We start from the raw sequence: 9,738 nt of genomic DNA, 5'->3' as shown, positions 1-9,738 counted from the left end.
TTGGAAAAATAATAGGGCCTCAATTTATTTAATGCAGATCTCAGCATAACTCAAGACATGCGGAGGTAACAATCTGTATTTGACCCATATCGCGGAACTGATTCAAATGAGAATTTTATGCTAATTAGAATAAAAATAGAACTGGTTCAAAATGATCAAATTGTGCATGTTAAAATAAAATAAAAATACGTCAATTTTAAGTATAGTATAGTGCTTGAAAACAACAAGGCAGTCAGATACCTGTTGTGTGACTACGGAAATATTTTGATGGTGTTTAAAACCACATCACCATCTGTTTCTCAAGATTTTTGTTAAGAATTGGCTTGATCTAAATGGTAAGTGAGTGTAATTAATTCAGATGGTTTCTTTGCAAATGCTTCATGCATGCAGTGAATTATTTCAGAATTGAGTTCCATTGAATGCCTGCCAGGAGACGGATAGAAAGGACAAATTGAAAGCTCAAAGAAACACAATCATTACAGTCTTTGCATGTGATATTCCTCAAACATTCCAGTTTGGGTTTATTCTAAACAACTCTAAGTATTAAAGGGTTAGTTCACCCAAAAATGAAAATTCTGTCAGTAATTACTCACCCTCATGTTGTTCCAACCCCGTAAGACCTTCGTTCATCTTCGGAACACAAATTAAGATATTTTTGATGAAATCTGAGAGCTGGCTCACTCCTCCATAGACTTCTAGGTGACCGAAACTTGCTGGCCCAGAAAATGTATTAAAGAGATCGTTAATATAGTCCAAGTGACTACAGTGGCTCAATCTTAAGTATATCAAGCGACGAGAATACTTTTTGTGCGCAAAAACAAACAAAAATAACGACTTTATTCCACTATTCATTTCCTTCTATCTGGGCCTCGAGTTAGTTTACGTAGTGTTATTGCGCAGCGCGTCTGTGTTGTGCGTCACACGCATCACACACATGACCAGCGTCGGCCAATAGTGAGCCTACGTGGTGACGTGTAACACAGACGCGTTGCGCAAAAACACTACGTAAACTAACTCGAGGCCCAGATACTAACTAACCCTTTAAAGGGATGGTTCGGAGTAATTTCAACCTAGGGTCCTTTGCACCATAACCTCGAGCCAAACACCCCCCAGTGTCGCTTTTTTCCCCCTTGGTTGAACATTATTAAAGTTAGAGCTTATTTGGAGATATCAGCCGAATGGCTTAGTGCAGGCGCTAATGGATCCTATGATGTATCTCATAAATTACCCCACTAATAATGCCTGGAATGGTACCAAACTTGTTTGGGGGGGTGTTTGGCTCAAGGTCATGGTGCAAAGGACACTAGGTTGAAATTACTCCGAACCATCCCTTTAAAATTCGAAAATGTGGTGCACAAGACCTATATGGGCTACTTTTATGATGCTTTTATGACCTTTTTGGATCTTAACAAACCTGTATGTTTCCAATTTTCTGAGGGAGAAATGAAAAAAAACAAACAAAAAAAACAATGGCATTACATGTTGATGAATATCAACATGTAATGCCATTGTTTTGGTTTTTTTCATTTCTCCCTCAGAAAAATGGAAACATACAGGTTTGGAACGACATGAGGGTGAGTAATTAATGACAGAATTTTCATTGTTATATTTAAACTTACATTTGATAGAATGTTCAGCATTCAAAATGTATCACAGAACCAAAGCCTTAAACCTCAGCTTAGGTAAAACCGTAACATCATTCCTTTGGTAATGGTATAGGTATTTCCTTCAGGAATTACAAATCTAGTTTATTTTATGCAGATGTGTTATTAAATGACATTTCTGCCTCTTAAAAATGTTGAACATTTTCAGAGCTATTGGAACATTCAACAGTTCAGTATTTTTAAATTTACCCACTTTACCCCCTTATGTTCTCTCTTTCTCTCATACGACTCTTGCGGTCGGAAACGCAGACTCTGCAGTGTCAACTAAACCTCTGAACCTCAGTCGACGAGAGCAGCGGATGGGCCATGGGACAAAGGATTAAAAGACTCTTCCTGACAAGAGGAACTCTCATGCAGGTCGGCAAATGATGTGTCATTCGTAGCCTCGGGCAGCTGGTCGTTTGTGGTTTGGGTGATTGAAGAGGAAAGACACAAACTAACAACTGATCTGAAATCCATCAGTAGTTCAGACCGCACTGAGATCTTTTCCAAAGTTTAGATGGATCTCAATAGTGAAGTTTTTCGACCTTCACATGACTGATGACAGCTGCATAAGGCTGCAGCAAGTCTAGACTTAAACTAAAAGAACATTTGAATCCTCAGCAAAGCAGATTCAAAATGGCAACATCTGTGCAATTAAATAATTCACCTAAAGACTACAATTCTTTTCTCATTTAACACAAAAAAGTGATGGTTAGTAGAATAACCAAACTGCTTTTTTCCCTGTACAACAGAAGTGAATGGCTACTAGGGTAATCTAACTTTAAAAATGCCAAATAGAATTAGTCCATATGACTCATGTGCTATTTTCTGAAGCTATTTGATTTGTTAACCCTTAAAGGCACAAGATGTAACTTTTTTGCTTTAAAAATAGCAAAAATCACTATATCTATGTTATATATTTTTTTTAGTTGTGTACTTACATTATCCCGACTGTTTCCAACAACTTTCAAACCAGGAGAAATTTGTAATTTAATTCGAAGACACGTCCCGTTTCTTTATTTCCGTTTTGTCGCCGTCAATGGCGTCATATCCGCGTTGTCCCTGCTCCTACATGTACTTTATTAAACAGGTGAGCACATTTACATAAAACTAATCAATGTTATATAGTTCAACAATGATAAAATGTTAGAATATGATCTGTATGTTATTCTAATGTTGATCTAGCTTACTGCTAGTCTCATACAGACAAACTAACACATTAATTTCAACACATTCAAATGCAGTTTAGTGTTATAGTGTAATGTTAGACCAAGTGAAACAGCGCTGCGTTACCTCACAAGTTTAATTTGTCTAATAAACTGACCTGTGAGTTGTGATTCTGCACTTGTGTGTAGTTCGGTAGAATGAAATGTCCATATTCCTTTTATATCCGCGGGACTCGCTGATAGCTGTCTCTTAGCAATCCCGAACTGCTTCATATCACAGTCATGATAAAAGCATTGATGTATTCAGTCATCCATAAACATTATTAGATCAGTCGGCTTGACGTTGATGACAAGATCCATAATTCTTAGCAAATGTTGCATCATCAAACTACGCCTTTGTTATTGTAAAGAGGTTAGCGACCCCTAGCGGCGAAAAATTCCATACTGTACGTTTAAGTGGGTCTTTAGTGACCCGGGACATCATTCATTACCCTCCTCCTCAAATTAAAAAAAAAAGTTTGACATCAACCTTCTTAGTATTCCTCAATCAATTCATTATAAACAATATAAAAAGGAAAAAATAGTACAATTACGAAAGAGTGCCTGTTTTCCCATTATAATTTTTTTATAAATAATTGTATAGGTCGCTAACGACCCGAGGTGTGTAACAGTGCAAGTATATTTTTCTGCACAACAATAATTGAATCTTTGATGACTGAATAAGTGCAATTCACCCTTTATTCCACAAGCTGACAATGTCTGAAACACAATGATGAAGTGACGTTTCACTCATAGTTACCGCAGGCAGAAAACTGTAGAGCAAGTACTGAATGCAATCAAATATTAGTGTCACTGTCGCTTGATAGTGGATCTGGTGAAGAAGAATATGAGCCAGATTCTGAATGTACTGGGAAATGGGCTCTGATGAGGACAGTGATGATGGTATAAAACATCTGCTCAAACCAAACCCATCCAAGCTCCAAAATGTAACAAAATATGCTTTATTTTATTCTTCTGTAATTGTTACTCTAATATCAGGAGAGTTTTATACTATCGCGACAGGTAGAGATCCATCAGTGTTAGATATAGATCCGGGTCACTAAAGACCAGAATATGTAATAATGCAACAAGGGTTGGTCATAATTTTGAAAATCTTCCATTCTGCCACTGCTTCCATATCACATTTCACTTCAATTTGTCACTTTGACAATGTAATGCTATACAATTTCCAGTCTGTTTATTTTGCTAAAATATCACAATTTATTTACAAGACAATTTCTGTGAATTTCAAGCTTATTATACAAATAAACAACCATATTGAATAGACACATCCAGAAGGCCAGTCATACTGTATGAAATCAATGTTGCAACACAATAAATGCACTGTGGTGACTAATCGCTTTGATTTGTATTTGGTTAACAGGTTTTCTTAGCCAATGGGGACAGACGTCTTAATTGGAGAGGATATGGAATTGTTCAGCTGATGTGAAGACAGTGACACGGGCCTCTTCCTCTCCGGTTTGCCTGCAGGGTTCTAGATGATTTAATTCATTTGCAAGTTGGCTGCTGCATTCACGCTGTCCTCCTGTGATGTTTCATTATGTTCTCAAACAGAAGAGCTCTTTGGTATGGAAATAACTTTTCAAATGGGAAAAATCTCTTTCTTTCTGCCTCAAACACACACTATACATGCAAATGAAACGTGAAACCAAAAAAAAAGCGATTTTTTTGTTGTATTTTTGGAGAAGCTTTGGGAAGCCATGCTTAGGTGAAAGTAAGACACAGGAGATTTTCTCAAAGCTGCAACTATGAAGGATTTTCCCAAGAAAACTAATTAAAGGTGGTAGCGGGTTGCCAAGACTCATTTGACCTACAGTTTGAAGACAGAACCCACAGTAAAACAAACAAAATAATCAATATTCAGGAAGTTTTCGCAGTGTAAACCTTCCATGCTGTTATACACTACGTTGTATGGAAGGTATTTCTAAAAATCTTCAATAAATTATTCAAATGCAATGAACAAAATGAAAAACAAAGCAGTATTGAAAAGTGCCCGCATTAAATAGCATTTTATTTATTTATTTTTGCTGTTCACAATGTGTGAAAATCTAAATGAAAATCAAATGATTTAATTATATTTTAAATTTTTGGCACTTCCTTTGTGGACAGTTCAATAATGAAATGGCTTATCTGGTTTTCTTTTTCAGATTATCATTGATTATTTTATTTACAACAGGCAGAAAATGACTTGGATTTATTGTTTTTCATCACATAAAGCTATGACTCCCTGCAATATAGCACATGAGTCATATAAACTACTTACAGTGTTTTTTTGTCAACATTTTTGTCAACATCCTACATCATCGTTCGCTTTCGTTGCCAGAACATTCTGGCTAGAATCTGTTGTCTTCTTCTGCAAAAGAAAGAGAAAACGTGTTTGGAACCACATGAGGGTGAGTAAATAATGATGGAATTTATTAACTCTGTTTATTTAATTAAGCTATTTGCATAGTGCACTGTAAAAAAAAAAAAAAAAAAAAAAACCAGTGGTAAGCTGTTGAGTGTGAGCATCACTGTATTACTGTAGCAATATTTTTTTGAAAAAAGGTTTTTAAGGACAATCATCTTGGCTATTTAAGTAATTTCAATTTAAATTACAATAACCTGACTTAAAAAGTTGTCAAATCTTGTAAACCTTGAGTTCAAAAAGTTGCAACTTGCTTCAATTATTACTTATAACTTATCGGTCATATGTTTTCTTTTTTACAGAGTGCGCAGTGATTGGATTACACAGAAATCGCAGTGTGCAATGTCATAATGTGTCCTGAAATCATCACTGGTTCAAAGATCTATAACACTCCCTGTCAACACCTTTTTGATCTGTAAGTATATCCGCAAATGTCAAGTATTTGTTGTATGAAATAATTCCCCATTAGATGAATGAAGATGAAACGGTGCCGTTTATCATCACGGTTCTTTCTCAGCATGCCTCCAAATCTCACACTTTCAACGGCGTACGTTACAGACAGAGCCCATCTGCTGAGGTCAAACCAAAAGTCACAGCGCAGGAAGCTGATGAGAGAATAAATTTGTCCCAGTGGGAAAAAACAGAGAGTGTGTGTGCGTGCATGAGTATATACGGACCCTGAGGTGGGAATGCAGGTATACGATACTGCTTAGAGGCGAGACGCCCAGGAGTGAGCCGAGCTCCACGGCAGTCTTATTGATGCTGTTGCCACAGAAACCAGGGTCGAAGGGCTCAAATGCACACAACACACACACACACAAAAGCACATCTATGTTCACCTGCACACACACACAAACACACAGTCATTGTTATTCTCAGGCATTCTCGATCGTCTGTAAAAGGGTTAGTGCTTTTAAACAAGAAGCAGATTTTTTTTTGAAGAATCCATTTAGATTATAAAAGAAAAACTCCCCTGCTTGCAACAAAGACGGTCAAAAGTGACCTGAAATGAGGGGTCAGCTTTTTGTGCCCGGCGAATACGTTTATAGCACTCACGATTGTGAGACAGACAGTCACTCCCCGCAGTCTAAAACAGAGGGTTGTATGTAGCGGCGGGCGAAACATGAAAGTCCTGGTGGAGAGCTCTCTAAGACTCATCCCGCCTGAAGCTAAAACCTGTCTCAGATACTCCAGCTTTGAGTCCCCCATGAGCCCCTTTTCATGTTGGTGCAGCTAAGAGCCTCATAACCCACAGAAGAAAGCATTAAGCTTCCAGCGCGAGAGCCGAGAGGGGCTGGGAAAGAAACACCTTATCAATCACGTCGCCGTTGTACCGGCTCTGTGGATGTAACACTTTATAAGTGCTTTAAAAACTTCACCGTTCGTCCAGAAACTAGAGTCGCTGCCAGATGCTCTTGAGATGCCTGGAAGCTTAGTTATTGTTTGGTGTTGTATTGGGCACAACATTTCACAATGTTCTTGATCTCCTAGTGCCCGCAAACTGAAAAACTAAAAACTAAAATTATTTGAATTTTATAGTGACACGTTTGCCTTTTGAGATTGGAGTGAAAATGTAATGTCAAATCATATGTTCACAATGCATGAAAATTTTCTTTTATTTTTCATTTTGGCACATGCTTTGTGTTCACTTTTCAATAATAAAATAATCAGATTCTCACTTTTAGCATTAATTATTTGATTTATAATTGGCAGAAATGACAATTTTTCTTAATCTCCAGGTTCACATGAGGGCTGCTCCTCCTCTAGCCAATTTTAAATGAATCTTAGCTTTGCATTTCAGCTTTTTGACATAGTTTGAAATGAAGTCTTCTTCTTTTTTTACTTTAAATCATTTGATTGTGGTTTTATTTTCTTTACTTTTCTGTTTCTGTGGGTAAATGTGGTTGAATAAATTTTGACGTTTGACCACAGGTTTAAAGCCAAAATAAATCAACTAAATATTATAAAAAGAAGTAATACAATAAAGTATAAATTAAAATAAATATTGAAGAAATAATAAAATAATAATAAAAATACTAAAACTGAGGGTCTGGGGCAAAAAGTATTTGATTAGTCACCTAGAAATTGGGCAGAATCTTACAACCCCAATCAATCAATCAATCAATCAATCAATCAATCAATCAATCAATCAATCAATCAATCAATCAATCAATCAATCAAAAGTAAATCGTAGTGGTCTCAGATTTTGGATGCCACTCCTTTTACTTTGCTGATGATGGGAAAGTACATACTTTTGAGTAAATATGCATTGTTGTTGTGTATTTGAACATACTAACATGTCATAAAATAGCATCTTCTTTTGTATTAACCAGAAGAAAGTAAATCAGACAGGTTTGGAGTGACACATAGACTGTAAAAAAGATATGGATGTAGTGTCCGTGACGTCACCCACAGGTTTCTGAAGAGCATTTTCGAAGCCCAAAGTAGGCGAAAGTGGCCGTCACCATCTTGGCAGCGCGACACCGTACGTCACTCCCGGATAACCGAAAATGGGCAAAGAGACGGGATTAGCTTAGGTGACGTGGCTGCTAACAGCAGACAAACGGCTAGTAGTTAGTGATGTAGTACTCGAGTCCGGTCTCGAGACCGATTTCTGCTTTCTCGGACTCGACTCGGACTTGTTCCTTCAAAGACTCGGTCTTGACTCGGACTCGACCCTTCAAAGACTCGGTCTTGACTCGGACTCGGCATAAGCGGTCTCGTCCCCATCACTAGTCCACTAGAATACATACCACTAGAAAATTTTTATTTGCTCTGCATGTCCTAACTATGATTAAAAAAGTCAGGGTGGGCTTAACATGTTGATGACAGAGCAGCACTGTTGAAGCAGTTTAGAAAAATAGGCAGAAGATGATGCATGTGGTAGGGATTTTTTTAATGATAGTAAAAGCATAGTCCATATTAAGACGTTAAGACTGCTCCTCTAAACAATTCCCAATCTAGCTTAGTCTGTAGGCCTAACTGTTGATTATTAACTGGGGTGATATTAAATCATGAATATGAAAACTGACATGTTTTTGTGGTCTTGGTCTCGACTCCTAAAGACTCGGTCTCGACTCGGACTTGCTTCCTCAAAAGACTCGGTCTTGACTCGGACTCGACTGAATTTGAAAACCAACGGACTCGGTCTCGACTCGGACTCGACCCTTCAAAGACTCGGTCTTGACTCGGACTCGACTGAATTTGAAAACCAACGGACTCGGTCTCGACTCGGACTCGACCCTTCAAAGACTCGGTCTTGACTCGGACTCGGCATAGGCGGTCTCGTCCCCAACACTACTAGTAGTGACAGCAGCGGTAATCCACCTGTCTCTCCAGTGGCCACGTCCTTAATTATGCTCAACTTTAAGGCTTAATAACATTTAAACGGACGAGTTATAAAAAATTCACCCTCCTCGCAGATGTCATGAAGGGCAAAATTAGCTATATAGACCAAAACCAATTTTTGTACTAGTCTGTAAAAAAAAAAAAATCTGCTGTAAAGTTGGCCATATTAACATGTCTCTAGCGGCCAGTCGATGAATTGCTATTTAAGTCACTTCCGTTTTGGTTTCAAGAGAGAGACGGAAGGGTTGCTGCTTGAGGTGACATGATAGTGCGGAAATGATGACAGAATAAAACAAATTTGGGGTGAACTATCATCCCTTTAATATCTATATTTGTCTTATAACTCAAATATTTGTCACAAACGCCTCCTCATCTGTAGAGCAGGAGGTTGTGGGTAATTTTAGGCAAAAAAAAAAAAAAAAGAACATGCATGGGCGTGCATGGAAATCCTTGGCATGCTATTTTCACCATACTATGATTGGGATGCCTTATTTCAGTCCTTTAAAGCTTGCAGGACGAATTGGGATGCAGCAAAGGTCTAGATATCATTTATTTCTTAATAATACACTAATAATGATTGTGAATGTGTTCTATTGTGTCCAGGTGAGGTCCTTTGGCCAGGTGGTGGGGATGCATATCTCATGCATATGAATGAGTCTATTTAAATGGGATGAATATTTTTACCACGTCGCTTGATGGCGCGCGGCTTGGATTTATCGTGAGGGAATGCTGTTTCTTCACTTTGGGAGAAGCAAAACAACAACCGAAAAAACAATACCCGCGAAAAGATGCCAATCACAACGTCCAACAGGAGTTGTGCTAGACAAAAAGAAAGATTGGAGATGAGGTTGAGTGTATTCAGAAATGTGTTTTGTGTGCGTGACCCTTGAGCTCGCAGGTCTATTCGAGTCCGGCGTCGGCGTGAGGGTAAAATTGGATCTTATTTGAATACGGCCACTGGGGAGCACAAGCCGACGTTTGCTCAGGTGTTCCATGAATGTAATTTAGTGTTTCAGAAAACATCCAACTGTGCGGAGGAGATGGCAGCCTCAGCTTAGCGTGATCGCGCAGAGGAATTGGCACACATCTAAATGACATGGATGTCTTGAAT

Source organism: Rutilus rutilus (genome assembly GCF_951802725.1).
Source record: "Rutilus rutilus genome assembly, chromosome: 9".
In the NCBI taxonomy this organism is placed as follows: Eukaryota; Metazoa; Chordata; class Actinopteri; order Cypriniformes; family Leuciscidae; genus Rutilus; species Rutilus rutilus.
The sequence above is the reverse complement of the archived record's forward strand: the minus strand, read 5'-3'. Positions refer to the sequence as shown.